The 18,893-nt window shown below is 32.4% G+C and overlaps 2 long non-coding RNA genes across 2 annotated transcripts; both read left to right on the plus strand.

The window, feature by feature from the left end:
- Positions 1-3,049: 3,049 nt before the first annotated feature.
- Positions 3,050-3,856, plus strand: LOC124455559. The gene is made up of 3 exons (XR_006951902.1): positions 3,050-3,127; positions 3,242-3,386; positions 3,519-3,856. It is a non-coding gene; the product is annotated as an uncharacterized LOC124455559 (long non-coding RNA).
- A 9,402-nt stretch (positions 3,857-13,258) lies between these two features.
- On the plus strand, positions 13,259-14,102 carry LOC124455574. Its single transcript, XR_006951911.1, has 3 exons — positions 13,259-13,343; positions 13,459-13,608; positions 13,732-14,102. It is a non-coding gene; the product is annotated as an uncharacterized LOC124455574 (long non-coding RNA).
- Positions 14,103-18,893: the final 4,791 nt, after the last annotated feature.

Below are 18,893 nucleotides of genomic sequence, written 5' to 3' on the forward strand. Positions count from 1 at the left end.
CACACACAAATATGATCGCGGGCGCTTGCAGTGTCGGATAGCTGATATATAGTTGTAATCAGATATGTGTAATTTTGAATTTAACATGTGGTCGACTAGTACTTGTCGTCGTATTTAACAGTTTTAACTGCGAAATAATTTAAATGAAATTTGGAAAGGAATCGAAAGCAAGGTCTTGCGATACTGAAGCGAAAAATAAATAAGAGAAATAATAAGCAGTTATTGGATGAGGTTGAGCATGATATCAAGAATTATTCAGACCGAGGTCAATGTTTTTTGCCTCAGCTTCGCTTCTTTCGATAACATTAGACAGCTTACGAAACTTCAAATTTTCATGACGACGCTGGAGTTAATGCTAGTGCGCATGCTTCTTAACATTTTGGCTGCTTCCTTTGACGACGACGCCGTGAAATCGTCTTCTTTGGACGCCCTGCATGTATAAAAAGTTTATGACAGCATTACTGATCATGCAGAGTTGAGCGACTGGTCTACCAAATCTTGGCAACATATCCATGTATCGACAAGGGTAGGCAAAACGTTTCGAAAATATGCACAACGCCTCAACTCTATCAACCTTAAGGCTGGTATAATTACATGATGTAATAAATTGTGGTAGCCTCAAAGCATCCACAAGAGTATAAATGTGTGATTACATAAACCGAAATTCTGCTTTACACTCGTCGTTGTTAATTTATCTAAATCAAACTCTTCGCATTTCCAATGAGGCAAATCCGGACTTTTAGCAGTATATAAGTTGAAAAGCAAAATAAAGTCTTCGTCGTTGATTAATTGATCCGAATAAGACATAAAAAGACGCTCTCGAATTGCTCTCCACTTCGGCATTTTTTGTTTTTGAATTTTTTTGAAAGCAGTGTTTACTGATTTATATTCCCGCCAATTATTCTTCCGCTGAGGCGGCGTTGTAAATTTGCGTAAACTAAAAATACGCTTGCGCCGGCGTTGTGAAACACAAGACGTCCCCGTCTCGAAAAACCGTGCAACGTAAACTCTCTATTGTTACATAAATACTTCGCAGTTAAAACTGTTAAATACGACAAGTACTAGTCGACAACATGTTATATTCACAATTACACGTATCTGATTACAACCTTATAAGCTGATAGTCAGCTATATATAAGCTGATAGTCAACCTTATAGTCAGCTATCCGACACTGCAAGCGCCCGCGATCATATTTTGTGTGTGTATTTTTATTTTGTGTGTGTATTTTTATTTTGCGTGTGTATTTTTATTTTGTGTGTGTATAATGTATTTTGTGTGTGTATTAATATCTTTATTATGTATAACTTTTATTACTTTGTGTGGTGTCCCTTGTGAGCCACCGTACAGACTACAAATTTCCTATTGGCTTTTTGGCTTATGGACATATTTTATTTAAAATACTACAAATACTACACTTATTTCAGTATCATCAAAGCTGGCATCTAATATCATTTGCATTCTGAGTTTATTTATGACAGCTTAAAGTGGGTCACTTATATGACGTCACGCTTCTCCTAGCGCAGATGGATGCGCTCATAAGTAGTTGGACGTCAGGTTTTTTATTAAAATTTTGCCTTGTGATGGTTTGTGACTGATATCAACAACTATTTGTAGAACAAAACTTCCCTTGACATAGTTTCATATACTATATAAATTGAGTTTTTCTCGGAGTTTAAGACAACCATAACGAGCTGAATACGATGGTTGTGTTCATTCGTGCATGTAAACTAAAGTGCACTATCATCTATAGCACGACATTCGACAACCCTTTTTAGACAAAACTGCCCTTTGGTAATTTTGTAATTTTAGCATAAACGCAAGCTTGTAGCCAAGAATGATAATTGGGGGAGGGCTAATATTAATAAATTCATGACATCCCATATTGGTTTCTTTTGACATCCATTGTTTTTTATGGACTATAAAATGAATACATGAATATCCCCACCTCCCCAATCATCGTTTTGGCTACGTCCCTGCATGAACAATGGCTTCTTTTTGTAACTATTGAGCATGGAATTATGTATTTAATTGGTGCATATAAATGTGAGACAGTTGTTGTGTTTAATTGTATTCACTTTTCTTGAACAAATCAATCATTAGCATTTGAATACAAACTAATATACAAAATTGGTTCTTTTATTTCCTACAAAACATTCTTTAAATAATATAAGTTAGAGGCAACGAAAATTATTGCAAATTGAATCCAAGTAAACAAGAAAAGACTTCAAATTTTATGATAACGTCTCATTTCAATAATTTGAGTTTCATCAAAGCTTGCTCTCAACATAAGTATTGTTTATGTGACAGTTAAATGGGGTCACTTATGAAGCTGTATTGCTTTTAGTGGATATTGCATTTGTAATATTTGTATGTGGAAAACAAAACGCACTATAAACTAACTAATAAAAATGCCTAAGAATTTCACAAAAGCAATCCAAAGTGTGAAAAAAAGAGTTTTTTTCTATGTGGCGAATTGTCGCATTAATGTGACACAATGAAAAAGAAATTTTGGCTATAGCTTAGCCATACCAGTGACAGGTGCATTTATCATGGCTTTCAAATGCGTCGTGTTTTCCCTCATGTATACTGAGGTAAAGACCACACAAACTTTCATTTCTCTTACACCATTATATTTTTTAGCAAAATTATCGCATCTTCTTTACAAAATTAACCACATGAAAATATTTGTTTAGTAGGATTAGAAACAGGCTGGCTTTGCTGCAGCTGATGCAAAAGGTTTAAACTCTATCGGGCATGCTTGGATGTATATATCTACATCTGAGACAATGAATTCTCTTAAATAAGAGAAATTCATGCAGACTTTAAGCAAGATGATAAGTTAAATTATATATAACAATACCGATAGAAAATCATTATAACAGCCTTTTGCTCGCATTTTCCATCCTTAAGATATTGTGAATAGTTTTGATGAAGTTTTTACTTATTTAACTTCATTCATGTACTTAAAAGTTTTTTAATTTGGCCCTTTTCATGCATCATAAATTATTCAATAATCACTTTTGCAGAAGTATAAAAGACATACGCTCTTGTTCTTAAATGCATAATAACTAAATTCTCTAAAACAACAACATTTCTCCAAGACAAAACATCGAGTCATTTACTCAGGTAACAATCAAGTTTTAGTAGCATATCAATATGTATAAAGCCACATATGTTGACTGTGTGGAAGTTGTAGAATTTCAAAATCTTAGATAGGAACGTCCATATTGTTTTGTTTAGGGAATGATGAATAAAGTCAAAGTGATGATATCGATGTTTATTATTTTGATGATGACTCAGCAAAGCCTTGGAGGACGTTCTATAAGTTTCCCTGACGAATGTGAGGGGGTTTCTTGCAGAAAATTTACTACAGCTTTAAAAGGAGGTAACTTCTGTAAACTACATGTTATAAAGTTTCACAACAAAATTTACATACAAAAACTCAAATTCAAGTTCGAAACAAAAAACTGAAGATATTCATCACAGTTTATTTTTTTCCTATTTTATGTGATGGCAGGAACATGTTATGCTGACTGCCACAAATGTAACAATAAATGTTGCAAACAAGTTGGAGTTTGTCGATATTGTTATTCAACTTTCATGCGTATGCAAAAAGTTCCTGAAAAAAATTGCTTATACAAGCGAGAAAGATTTTACAGGAAAAGAAACCTTGTCTCCTTTTAACTTACTTAGCAGCTAATACAAACGTCTTTTAGTTCTTGCATTTAATTTATGATAGAAAATTACTGCAATTAATTAAATTTAGATTATGCTAATTTCTATAGTTTATGACTGTGAATAAATAGTAATTAGTTCGTATGAGATCAAATAAATCACTGTGCAAATGTCGAATAATTCATTTCATTTGGTTTTTATCATCTGGATGATAAAACTGCAATACTCTATAATACTAAGTGTCAGACTTTATTTCACAATACTAAATGTCGTAAATTACTTTATAAAAAATTATTTTAACTGTTTCTAAGACAACGCTGACCAATTTCCTTCCGATCAATAGCAGTAACTGTAACACGTCAGAAGAAATATTCAATAATAAATTTATTGTTTTGCAGAATCAAATTTATTTCATTTATTTTGAAAATGAGTTTCATAGCTGACATTGGTACTAGAGATAATTAACGAGTTTAGGTTTGCAACAAGAGGTTGAAAATTACCTTATCCAAAGATGGTATTTTGAAGAGGTGAAGAATTGATGAACAAAGCATAAAAGCTTTCTTTGCAATTTGCATTGATAAAACTTTCCTTTTTGCGAATAACTTGTAATTTTCCTAACAGTAAAATTATATGCTGACGTCTCATGCTGAAGATTAACCGACTATTTTTATATTATAACCAGAAGAATTTGAGAAATTTCATTGGTCGAGAGCTATGATCTATACAAGGACATACGCACGGAATTGACGTCATAGAAAATTTTATGTTTATAAAAAGAAACAAATGGCAGACATATTTGAAAATTTATCGCAATACCTCCCTGAATGGGCAAATAAAGATATTCACAAAGACCTAGTTGATGCAATTAACGTATTTGCAAAAAGAAAAGAAAAAACCAGTTTTCAAACATTAATTTGTACTTCGTCTTCGATAACAAAATTTCAACAATATTGATCAGCCATTTCTTGTTTATTTTGCTATCCAATCTCATTTTATTACGTGATTAAGCTAGCCAATAGCATTTCTTCAATCCTATAGATCATGCAAGTGATATATTTGCAAAATTAAGAATTTTCAATGTTCCAAGTGTTGGGAGACAAAGAAGACAAACTGTTTGACGGTTTAATTTGGGAATTTTTTTATTTTATAATATAAAACAAATTGATAACATTGAACCATTGTCTATACAGTTATAGATACACGGGTAAGACGTCATTTGTGATAAAAACAAAAGAGACCACTCGCCCCGGCAGCTCATTGCCACATTTTTAGTTTTTGCCACAATTGGCGTCATACCCGTGTATCTATAACTGTATAGACAACGGTTCAATGTTATCTATTTGTTAATTAGACAATTTGTGATAATTTATATATCACAAGTAACGAGTTTAATATTGCATAAAATATTAAACTCATTACTTGCAGAGACTATACACAAGAAAAAAATGAACATCAAGTAAACCGTCGCTAAAGTTGTCAGCGCGCAACATCTGCAGAAAACTTTAGTATAAATAGGTAGTTAGACTTACAAAGGCTCATCTAAGAATAAAATAGTGAAAATTGTGTTAATAAATAGCACTTTTAAAACTGTTAGCGCACAAAAATGATGCAGCTAAAAAGCGATTGGAACGCATAGCTCTAAACTATGGCACTTGTTAATTGTGCTGACAAAGTTTAGGAAGCTTGGCGTACTCGAACGCTTCAAATTGCGGATTAGTTCAAACTCGTCGTTTTTAAATGCCATTTTGTTATAATTATCATCAATTATGCCTGATATGAGCTTCAATTTATCCAAATAGCTATGAATAACTGAGGACTATTTGCATAATCAATAATAATTTTCAGCATGTTGGCCATCGTCGAGAGAAGTTTCATAAAAAATTCTCCTTCCTCCCTCCCTTACTCTGTGTTTACTATGCATGTACTATTGTAGAGTTCTTTCCGTGGTGAGGCTTTTATCACACCAGTTTTGTCAGGCTTTTATCGCACCAGTTTTCTGTGCTATACAAAAAAACTTTATTCGTAAAGAATTTTATTTTAATCGTGTAACATAATTCCTGTAAATTATTTGGTAGTTTGCTATTTCTATGTTATTAAACCGGCATGTGCTTTGACATATTGCCAATTTTTATCCAAAAAAGAGTACTTATTCAGTTTACTTAAATTTCAGGTGCACAGAAAACAGAGCTCATCAGCTTCAAAACCTCATTTTGCTATTGATTTTGCTATGATTAAGCGGAAGCAGTAAATGAAGGTTTCAAGAAAATAGCATTCAAAATAGGAAAAATTGAAAAATAATCGGTAGTTTGGATAACTAGCGTTTGTGCACGATTTTTCCAAATTTCCCGGAAGTTTATAATCTTGGACAACATGTGCCATACTTGAAATCTATGTGTTCCAATTGCTTTTTAGCTTTGTTATTTTGTGCGCAAGCTGCTTCAAAAGTGCATTTATGTAACACAACTCTCACTACATTTTTGTAAATGTCGATCGTCCTGGTTGGTATAGTCCTGAGAAACACTGTTTTTGTTGTTGTTGACTGACGTTTCGACAACCTTAGCGGTAGTCATCTTCACAGTCAAAAAGTCCTCCTCAGGACTATACCAACCTGGACGATTGACATTTACAGACATGTAACGCTACTCCGAGGTTCAAACCATTTACTTTATTACAACTCTCACTCTATAAATTGTTACTATTTTCAAATTTTTTATTGTCAATTGATTTATTGGTAATCCAATAAATTTAATGATCTATCCTATCTGTTTCTTGAGATCAGGTTTGTGTTTGCGTACGTGTAGGGCTTCTTAAGTTTTAGAGAAAATTGAGTGTTTGCGGTGTCTAAGATGGTGAAACATGAGCGAGTGTATTTGGATTTGCAATTAAGATTTTTTAGTAGGTGCTTGTGGATGTGTGAGCTTCGTCGGAAGTTATGTATTCTTTAATCCTGATAGTTAGATGTCGGGTGGTTTCCTGGTGGCAAAAAAATAATTGTGATTATTTATAGAATGTAAAAATGGCCATGTGAGTTAGTCCATGATAGTCCTATCCGTGGTACCACTTTAGATGGATTTCACGCATAGTATAAAAAACACAAAGTTTTTTTTTAATTAATGATTGATGTAAAATTGTTGTTAAAATCGACAAAATATTGTATTTCAATACATATTTGAACATATATAAAGAATATATGATCAAAAAAGTTTGGACAACCCAAGATTCCAAAAGTTTCCTGAGCCCCTGACCCTTGTTAATGAGTTCATGTCAAAATTAGTCATTTAAAGCATATGACTGGGATTTAATTTATTTAATAATATAAAAACAGTGGGTTTTGCATGAGTCTGTGAAAAATAGATCTGAGCTCAATCAATGAAAACAATCAATCAGTCAAGTGAATTTTCAAATTGATCATGAATACATTTTAGATGAAAAATTAAAATGTTTTGTTTCAAATTAATCTGTTTGGCATTGTCTTGATTTTAAAAATACAGAAAAAAAATTTTGCGTTTGCACTGGCTTATGCAAATTGCGGAAACGTTTCATAGAAATCTCGAGCAGGTGCAACCCTCAACCTTCGGTCTCGGGCTTGATCTGATCTGCACTTAAGTTCTCCCAAAGGTATCCTCGGTTCACATATGCTTGCGTGCAAACAGAGTAAACCTCTTCTATTTTTTGACTCTATTTCTTCTAAATCACCTTTCTTTATTTCTCAAATAAAGAAAAACATGTGCAGCATAAAATTTTTCATTCTTTGGCGTATAGATTTTTTCGTGGCTAGACTCTAAAAAATATTGTAATCAAGTCTTTCCTCTGAAAAAATCTCATAATTGATATTTGAGCGGTGAGAAATCTATTTTTATAGGTGTCTTGCATGTTACGTCATAGTCATCATGCTAATGTCAAATACTTAATAAATAAATAACATTTAATCGTTGTCTATACAGTTGTAGATACACGGGTATGACGTCAATTGTGATGAAAACTGTGGCAACGAGCCGCCGCGGCGAGTGGTCACTTCTTGCTTTTATCACAAATGACGTCTTACCCGTCTATCTATAACTGTATAGACAATGGTTCAATGTTATCTTTTTGTTTTGCATAATAAATTGAAAAAATCCCAAAATTAAACCGTCAAACAGTTTGTTTTCCTTGTCTCCCAGCACTTGGAACATTGAAAAGTCTTAATTTTCCAAATATCACGCTTACGTGATCTATAGGATTGAAGAAATTCTATTGGCTAGCTTAATCACGTGATAAAATGTGATTGGCTAACAAAATAAACAAGCAAAGGCTGATCAATTTTGTTGAAATTTTGTTATCGGTATTTCACTGAATCAAATGCTTGGATTATGATGGAAAGTAAATAAATGATGAACTCTATCCTGCTATGAAATACTTTAATGAGAAAAGATGCAAAAACATTAAATTTCTAAGGATATAAATAAATATGATGGAAATAGCAAGACAAAACTCTCAGATTTGGATTTGTGGTTGTGAAAGAGAATTAGAGAATTTGAGGATAATTTCAGAAAAAAAAAATACAAAGAATCTTTTCACAGACAGCTATCTCAATTCATGAAATATTAATAAATATATCGAACACAAAAAATTTTTTAACAACTACCCCAAATTGTTCTTTAGTATCCCTTTATGAATAAGATAACTTTCTGAATTAACAGTCCTTCTTGTTTGGTTTCCAAAATCACAGCAATATTACAACAATTTTCATCCATACGCTTTTCATTTAAGCAATGGGAAAGATTAAAAACTTTGTCCGAGACTTGATTGATTTGAAATTTTTAAGTGAAGAATAATGATTGTAGGATCCAAACAAAGCACCTTAGAGGTAGAAATTCATAAAAATGTATCAGTTAGAGCTCAGTACTAACTACCATTACCTTTTACCAGTATTACTATTGCTAAAACTTCCTAAAATTTATTGTTTTTATATTTTTGATGGTTTTTTGTGGAGCTAGGTTAAGTAAAAAAAACAAAACGCATTAATACCAGCTTAATTTTATATGGATTATCATTTGATAAAAGCATTTCTATTGATGAGATTTTAATTTTTTAAAATTCCTTACAAATACTATATTCTTGTCAAAGTATTTTGAATTTAAAATTTAGCAGCTATTTGTTGTTTTAACTATTGCCGAGTCTTCCACTATCTCCTTTTTCCACGTTTCGATGTTTTTTTAATGAGCAGTCTCTTAACTTTGAACTGATTCAAATCACTTGCAGACACAAACCTCAATGTTACAAGCACAGAACTTGAACAATAACAATTTTTTAAGTGCAAGCCGGAACAATGTTCGCCCATCATTCTTTAAGTGTGCAATGCAAATAGTGTATTGCATGTTTATTCCTAAACAATGAATGAAATTAATTTTATAAAGATATGAATGAAAAGTTTCTTAAAAAAATGACATTGCACGAGAAAAATTTACGGAAGCTTTTGTCAAAGCCACAATTAACAAGATTGGAGAACGAGACTACATTAGTCACCATTCCGGTATTAATTGGAGATGTTGTGGTATTAATAAAACAGGATGAATATCTGCTTATAGTTCACTTTAGTTTTTGTCAGTGAATTAACTGAAAGGGCTTCGACTTGAATTGTTTACAATGTATAATGACAAAAGTAGTGTCTGTTTCTTTGTTGTAGCACTAATGCGGGCGCGTTCAATTATGTTTCAGAGCTCTTTCTAAAATAATGAAGTATATTAATTTTTTGCTAAGATCGCAGTTCATATTTCTGATGGTATCCCTCAGCAAAAATTATTGTTTAGCTTTTAACAGGTTAAACAGGTTTTAACAGGTAAGGGGCCCCTTACCTGCATCATCTTTGCGGCGTGACTGGCAAATCCACACTATCAATTTTGAATACTGTGAATGCAGAAGTTCAAGTTTATGAATCATACTTTGAATCATGATAATGCAGCTGTTTTCTACATTTACTCGTGAACATTTTACACTTACGAAACTTTAATCACTACTGAAAATATCTAATTGTAAACATCTATTATTACACTACGCACATAAAGCATTAAACACCATAACGGGACATTGTTTATGTTACGATAGCTATGGTGTGTGAGAAAGCCTGTCCCTGACATACTTCATAGGCTTAAAAAGTCTCATAAACAGCTAAAATTCTATCAACGGTAGATAACACCATCTTTTTTATCTTTCTCGGTAATTTTCTTCAAAAGCATATGTCAGGATGCATTATAAATGCAGCGTGAGTTAATAGTTCTTAAGGGAGGCAAGGCGGTGTACGGTGGCTCACAAGGGACACCACACAAAATAATAAGAATTATACAAAGTAAAGATATTAATACATACACAAAATACATTACACACACACAAAATAATAATACAAACACAAAATACATTATAAACACACAAAATACATTATACACACAAATACATTATACACGCACAAAATACATTATTCACACACAAAATAAAAATACACACACAAAATAAAAATACACACACAAAATAAAAATGCACACACAAATATGATCGCGGCGCTTGCAGTGTCGGATAGCTGACTACTATCAGCTTATTATATAGTTGTAATCAGAACATGTGGTCGACTAGTACTTGTCTTCGTATTTAACAGTTGTAACTGCGAAATATTTTAAATGACATTTCGAAAGGAATCGAAAGCAAGGTCTTGCGATACTGAAGCGAAAAATAAATAAGAGAAATAATAAGCAGTTATTGGATGAGGTTGAGCATGATATCAAGAAATATTCAGACCGAGGTCAATGTTTTTTGCCTCAGCTTCGCTTCTTTCGATAACATTAGAGAGCTTACGAAACTTCAAATTTTGATGAAGATGCTCGGAGTTAATGCTAGTGCGCATGCTTCTTAACATTTTGGCTGCTTCCTTTGACGACGACGCCGTGAAATCGTCTTCTTTGGACCCCCTGCATGTATAAAAAGTTTATGACAGCATTACTGATCATGCAGAGTTGAGGGACTGGTCTAACAAATCTTGGCAACATATCCATGTATCGACAAGGGTAGGCAAAACGTTTCAAAAATATGCACAATGCCTCAACTCTATCAACCTTAAGGCTGGTATAATTACATGATGTAATAAATTGTGGTAGCCTCAAAGCATCCACAAGAGTATAAATGTGTGATTTCATAAACCGAAATTCTGCTTTACACTCGTCGTCGCTTAATTTATCTAAATCAAACTCTTCGCATTTCCAATGAGGCAAATCCGGACTTTTAGCAGTATATAAGTTGAAAAGCAAAATAAAAGTCTTCGTCGTCGATTGATTGATCCGAATGAGACATAAAAAGACGCTCTCGAAATGCTCTCCACTTCGGCATTTTTTGTTTTTGAATTTTTTTGAAAGCAATGTTTACTGATTTATATTCCCGCCAATTATATTATTCTTCCGCTGAAGCGGCGTTGTAATTTTGCGTAAACTAAAAATACGCTTGCGCCGGCGTTGTGAAACACAAGACGTCGCCGTCGCGAAAAACCGTGCAACGTAAACTCTCTATTGTTACATAAATACTTCGCAGTTAAAACTGTTAAATACAACGACAAGTACTAGTCGACAACATGTTATATTCACAATTACACGTATCTGATTACAACCTTATAATAAGCTGATAGTCAGCTATATATAAGCTGATAGTCAACCTTATAGTCAGCTATCACACACTGCAAGCGCCCGCGATCATATTTTGTGTGTGTATTTTTATTTTGTGTGTGTATTTTTATTTTGTGTGTGTATTTTTATTTTGCGTGTGTATTTTTATTTTGTGTGTGTATAATGTATTTTGTGTGTGTATTAATATCTTTATTATGTATAACTTTTATTACTTTGTGTGGTGTCCCTTGTGAGCCACCGTACAGAGACTACAAATTTCCTATTGGCTTTTTGGCTTATGGACATATTTTATTTAAAATACTAGGAATACTACACTTATTTCAGTATCATCAAAGCTGGCGTCTAATATCATTTGCATTCTGAGTTTATTTATGACAGCTTAAAGAGGGTCACTTATATGACGCCACACTTCTCCTAGCGCAGATGGATGCGCTCATAAGTAGTTGGACGTCAGGTTTTTTATTAAAATTTTGCCTTGTGATGGTTTGTGGCTGATATCAACAACTATTTGTAGAGCAAAACTTCCCTTGACATAGTTTCATATACCATATAAATTTAATTTTGCTCAGAATCTAAGACAACCATAACGAGCTGAATACGATGGTTGTGTTCATTTGTGCATGTAAACTAAAGTGCACTATCATCTATAGCACAACATTCGACAACTCTTTTCAGACACAATTGGCCTTTGGTAATTTTGTAATTTTAGCATAAACGCAAGCTTGTAGCCAAGAATGATAATTGAGGGAGGGCTAATATTAATAAATTCATTACATCCCGTATTGGTTTCTTTTGACATCCAATGTTTTTTATGGACTATGAAATGAATACATGAATATCCCCACCTCCCCAATCATCGTTCTGGCTACGTCCCTGGATGAACAATGGCTTCTTTTTGTGACTATTGAGCATGGAATTATGTATTTAATTAGTGCATATAAATGTGAAAAAATTGTTGTGTTTAATTGTATTCACTTTTCTTGAACAAATCAATCATTAGCATTTGAATACAAACTAATGTACAAAATTGGTTCTTTTATTTCATACAAAACATTCTTTAAATAATTTAAGTTCGAGGCAACGAAAATTATTGCAAATTGAATCCAAGTAAACGAGAAAAGACTTCAAATTTTATGATAACGTTTCATTTCAATAATTTGAGTTTCATCAAAGCTTGCTCTCAACATAAGTATTGTTTATGTGACAGTTAAATGGGGTCACTTATGAAGCTGTATTGCTTTTAGTGGATATTGCATTTGTAATATTTGTATGTGGAAAACAAAACGCACTATAAACTAACTAATAAAAATGCCTAAGAATTTCACAAAAGCAATCCAAAGTGTGAAAAAGAGTTTTTTTCTATTTGGCGAATTGTCTCATTAATTTGACGCAAAGAAAAAGAAATTTCGGCTATAGCTTAGCCATACCAGTGACAGGTGCATTTATCATGGCTGTCAAATGTGTCGTGTTTTCGCTCATGTATACTGAGGTAAAGACCACACGAACTTTCATTTCTCTTACACAATTATATTTTTTAGCAAAATGATCGCATTTTCTTTGCAAAATGAACCACATGAAAATATTTGTTTAGTAGGATTAAAAACAGGCTGGCTTTGCTGCAGCTGATGCGAAAGGTTTAACCTCTATCGGGCATGCTTGGATATATATATCTACATCTGAGATAATGAATTCTCTTAAATAAGAGAAATTCATGAAGACTTTAAGCAAAATGATAAGTTAAATTATATATAACAATACCGATAGGAAATCATTATAAAAGCCTTTTGCTCACACTTTCCATCCTTAAGATGTTGTGAATAGTTTTGATGAAGTTTTTACTTATTTAACTTCATTCACGAACTTAAGAGTTTTTTAATTTGGCCCTTTTCATGCATCATAAATTATTCAATAATCACTTTTGCAGAAGTATAAAAAACATACGCGCTTGTTCTTAAATGCATAATAGCTAAATTCTCTAAAACAGCAACACTTCTCCAAGACAAAACATCGAATCATTTACTCAGGTAACAATCAAGTCTTAGTAGCATATCAATAGGTATAAAGCCACATATGTTGACTGCGTGGAAGTTGTAGAATTTCAACATCTTAGTTTTGAATGTCGATATTGTTTTGTTTAAGGAATGATGAATAAAGTCAAAGTGATCATGTCGATATTTATTGTTTTGATGATGACTCCGCCAAGTCATGGCGGAGGTTTTAGAAGTTTCTCTTACGACTGTAAGGATGAATCTTGCAGAAAACCTATTGAAGCTTGTAAGGAAGGCACCGGTAATTAAGCTATACAAAGTTTTACAATATAATTTTCTAGCAAATACTTCAAACATAAGTTTAAAACTATAAAATGAAAAACATGAATGACATTTAAATTTTTTCTATTCTATGTGATGGCAGGAACATGCTATGCTATTTGCTCCAAGTGTAAAAATAAATGTTGCAGACAACTTAAAATTTGTGGATATTGTTCCTACCCTTTCACGGATATAATACAAATTCCAAAAGAATATTGTTCCTGCAAGTCAGGCGTTTTCAACTGGAAAAAAGCCACTTATCTCCTCTCCTGAGACGGGATGAATTCAAGTTACAAGATTATCTACTGTAAAAATTATTTATATCTCGCACGTTGTTTATTTATGTTAGAAGTTTACAACAATTACTTAAACACAAATTATGTTATGTTTGTTTCAATAGTTTATGACTGAGTAATGTCAATGAATAGTAATTAGTTCGTACGAGATTAAATAAATTAGTATGCAAATATGGAATAATTCGTTTCATTTGGTGTTTATCGTCTGGATGATAACATGCACTACAATACTTTATCATACTCAGTGTTGGACTTTCTCCTCGACAACGCAAACTGATTATCTTCTTATCGATAGTAGTAAGTATAACAAGTCAAAAGAAAGGTTGAACAATAAATTTATTGTTTTGCTTAATCGTTTGATATACTTTCAAAAATGTGTCTCTCATAATGGAAATCAAGGGCGGCGGAACATTAATAATTGGGGCTGGCTATTATTCATACATAAATGTTTTACTTTATTAGTTTCTATTGAAATCAAGTGTGTTTACTGATTATTTCATATGAGTATATGAATATAGCCCCCAATTACAAATGTTCCGCGCCCTTGATTTAATGGCAATAAAGATAATTAACGAGTTTTGGTTTGTCACAAAAATTTGAAAATTAACTTATCCAGAGATGCTATTCTGAAGAGATTACAATCTTCAAGAAATTGATGAACAATCCAGAAAAGGTTTCTTTGAAATTTGCATTCATACAATTTCCCCTTTTGCAAACGAGTTGTAAATTTCCTTACAGTAAAATTATATTCTATTGTCTCACGCTTAAGATAAATCGACCTTTTTTAGAAAATTTGGGATAATTTTTTGTGATGGTCTTATTTTCAACATTTCAACAAAATGGCATACACAGATCGGAGTATTTCATATTATTTATATTAAAGGATTCCACGTACATTGAAACACATATAGTCTGTTAAATATCTCATGCAATTTAAGCTCGATGCTTATGATATAAAAAATTATCCCAAATTTTCTAAAAAAGGTCGATTTATCTTAAGCGTGAGACAATAGCATATAATTTTACTGTTGAGTGGACAGAATAAACCAATTAATAGATAAAATTGCAAAAATATTCTTCTATGCAGTAAATACAAATAGAAATATGTATAACGAACAAAAGACAACTTTCTTGTATCGTTCCCACCAACTCAATAAATATAAGTTGATGTTTGTGATCGTTTACAAATTTTGCATTTCTATAGTACCTTTTGCGTTTTGGTTGACTACATTCTTGTGAAGCTTTGTTAAAAGAGTACAATAATTCCTTTGCTTATAGCAGATAGTTATGAAGTTGATATGCATGTTACTTCCGTGCGAATAAAGGACAACAGGCGTTATCATACCAGTGTATATTTAATGCTTTGTTGTTTAGCAGTCAAAATTTATTGAAAACATTTTTATAAAATTATTCCATCAAAGATTCTTTACCGATTGTAAAAAGTAGCTTATGTTCGAACTTTAAACGAAAACCACACATCGTGCTAGTATCCTAGTAGCTTTTCTATTGCATTTATAGCACTTAGATTGACAAGCTTAAATTACTTAATTAATAAAATTGCATTAAAAGCAGGAAAATTTGGATTAACTTTCAAATGCTTTGAGATATGTTTTAAAAGACGAGTGCAATAAATTTTTCCATATCATTATGCATTTGGATCATTAGCTGTACTGGAGATAATCTTCATCTTTTGGCTATTTTGTCACGTTTAAAATTTACAGATTTTCCTACAAAGTAACTTCAAAAGCATTTTGTTTTGAAACTGCATCCATGCAAACCAGCTTTTTGTTGATATTTTCATGCCCAAATCAACCATATGTCTGTATTGGCTTCAGCCACAGGCCCCGCGTGCTTTTTCTGGCTTAATTTTCTTAATAGTCCTGTTCTAGAACTAAAGCTCAGTTAAGCAATACACAATATTAGGTGTCAGGCTTCTACACTAAAACGCAAGGCCCCTAAAATTCCAAAGTCCTAAACTTAAGTGGCCCCTTTAACGTGAGGTCTCCATAAAATTAAAATTGTTAATAGCGCAATGGTTCAACAAGCGGTAGCCGCTAAATTGGAAATTCAAACAATGTGTGACGTGTGATCACCTTTAAAGTGATAACTGCCCTGGGCTTTGCTGATGGGGAAATTATAATGTTGGTCAATCTGCGTAAATACCACAAAACCTTAAAGTCTATGGCCGTGAGAAAATCAAAAACCATTGATAGAAATCACTCAAAAAGAAGGCATATACCTTAAACTGTAGATGAAGCAAGTGCACTAGAAGCTAGAACGAGCGAACTCGTGTGTGACTTATTTTTTCGAAAGCTATTATATTTTATGGAAAAGTGATTGAGGGTGCAAAGATTCTGTAAGAGGAATGCTCAAAAGATCTAGAAACCAATTATTTTAATAATTTTCTTTCTTACTGATTTCTCTGTAAAGCAGTTGACTGTAACCACTTAACTTCTTCCATAGCTTTCCATAAGGCACCCTTTCGTTAACATGACAACGAAACATATTCAACAAAAGATGACTTAGTTGTCACAATGTACATTCGTGTACACGCCTTTTATGGAGTACAATCTATAAACTGCTTTTCCAATTGCTATGCATTGCAATTATTTCTTGATCTTATGATCTCAGACTGTTCTGCCGAACAACCAATTTCAAAATCAATCTTATCAAAAATTAGCTCCGAGCATACATAACACAGATGCAACTACGCATTCTAACTCTACATACATTCTTATTCTTCCATATAGACTTTGCTTGTAAAAAATTGCTCAAGCAAAACGTTTTTAAAGTCTCTACCGAATGACATCTTATTAATCTGAAATGATATGTTGCCAGTGGCGCACAAGTGATAATTACATGCTAAGAATCTCGTATTTTACAAATAATAACATAGAGACTTTATGTTGTGACAAATATGAAAATCGTTTTAAAGATCGCAAATACTATGGTGAATGGCAAAGTATTAACTTATTACTTTTGCCATTCACCACGGTATTTTACAAATATTAAAAATGCTTACTTGGTGCACTAGAACTGATTTTCCCTTTATAAGTTCTTTAATAGTCGTCAATTATACATACTTGGCTCGATAAAAATTCAAATTGATATACATTATTTCTTGTATTTTATGAAAATAAACTTTCGTATGTAATACATGTATATTTTTGTTTTTCTGAACAGGTGGAGTATGTTAGGAGCCCACACTGAAAGAATTAAAGTAATAGGCCTGACAAGGGGTTGGTCTCTTCGTGGGTATTTATACAGAGGCACCTGTTAAATATTTTTTACACGTTTACACCCGTTAAATAGCATTATGAATTATTTTTCTGGACGATATTTTTCACATAAATATGGCACAAAATAAAAAAACAAACTTTGAACCCCTCTATTTCATGTTAATCATTTTTTATAATAAAAGTTTTTGCAATACTTATTATAAATTTTTTGTAAAGATGGACCATAAAATTTTCTATTAATGACAATTGTTTTTAGTGACAGTTACTCCAGTAACTTTTTCTTTTTCTTCTCCTTCAAGGCTGCTCCCTAATTCGGGGTTTTCCATCTCCAATAAGATCTGTACATTACAAAATCTTCTATTACTCTCAAATGCTCCTCATATCATGCCTCACCACACCCATCCATCTCCTTCAGTGGCTTCCCTTTCTTCTCTGTCTCGGCACCACCATTTTCAACATATTTTTCTCACAATAATCGTCCTTTCTCCTCGTTGTCTATTTGTATAGGAAGAAAAACTTATGTAAGTAAATGAGAAATAAAGCATTGAGCCACAGCAATACAAAAGAGCATTCCGTGACAATGCATTGATAATGCATTAAACGAGGCTTAAAATATAATAAAATTCCCTGAAATGAGACATTTTGATTTTGTAGTTTCCTAGCGTATGAAACGAGGGATGTCGATGCATACGACATAAATTTGCACCATTTTCTTCGTTGATAAATAATATATTCTATTATCCTTTACTTACTTTTGGAAGTCTTCCACTAAATGTTTTTGATGACGTTAAACAACGATAGAAATAGAATATTGAGGCAAAAGAGCGGAACATTTCTATTTTTAAGTCGTTTATTTATCTTAGAAATAATTTTTTGCATTTTAGCATATTTGCCGCCTAAAAAAGAAAATGTTGTCAACGATTTGACTATACACTTATTTCATTTATTTAAAAAGTCTGTTTACCAAATATAATAAAAGAGAACAAGACAAATTAAGCCCCCTATGAGATATTTTCAACATATAAAACATTATATACTGTCAAAATAATTAAAGCTAAAGATTTTTGCAAATTATATTTTGTATGCTGACAGTTTACTCACATTTATTGTGTACTGTTCACGGGTAAGTTTAAACTCTTTGCCCGATATGAAGAAAAAAAGAGCATAGGATTTCAAGGGTGTTGTGCAGTCAACCATCTTGTACTACAAAAAAGATAAGTATATATTAAATTGATATTTTATGAAGAAACTTAGCTACAACCGCTTTTTGTTTTTTCGAGAAAAAAAATTAATAGCAAAAAAATTTTACCTGCTTCTATGCAAGTAACGCATGTTTATTTGTCTGTTAGATATAACAAATGATGTGTAATAATGAAAGAAATGAACATCTTTGATAGAATTATTTTTGTTCTACATAATGTTTTTACACCTGACCATAATAAATGATACATATTCCACATACCACATCCATCTCCCTGTCATACACTGCACCAATCTTTTCGCTAATTTTTTTATATCATTTTTAGGGCCATAGATTTTGGACACACCAGTAGCGACAATTGCCACACAGTCAAACAAACAATAAACATGTTTGTCATCATTAATTACCCTTATTTTGACTTGCCAAAGCCTATTGTTTATCAAAGGAGCGTACGTATTTATGATCAATTTCACCCAGGATGAGTTTCCCTTCTTCGGATTGTCCAATTTTACTAAACATGCACATGCCA

This window comes from Xenia sp. Carnegie-2017, unplaced genomic scaffold (genome assembly GCF_021976095.1).
Source record: "Xenia sp. Carnegie-2017 unplaced genomic scaffold, XeniaSp_v1 HiC_scaffold_4, whole genome shotgun sequence".
NCBI classification, from domain to species: Eukaryota; Metazoa; Cnidaria; class Anthozoa; order Malacalcyonacea; family Xeniidae; genus Xenia; species Xenia sp. Carnegie-2017.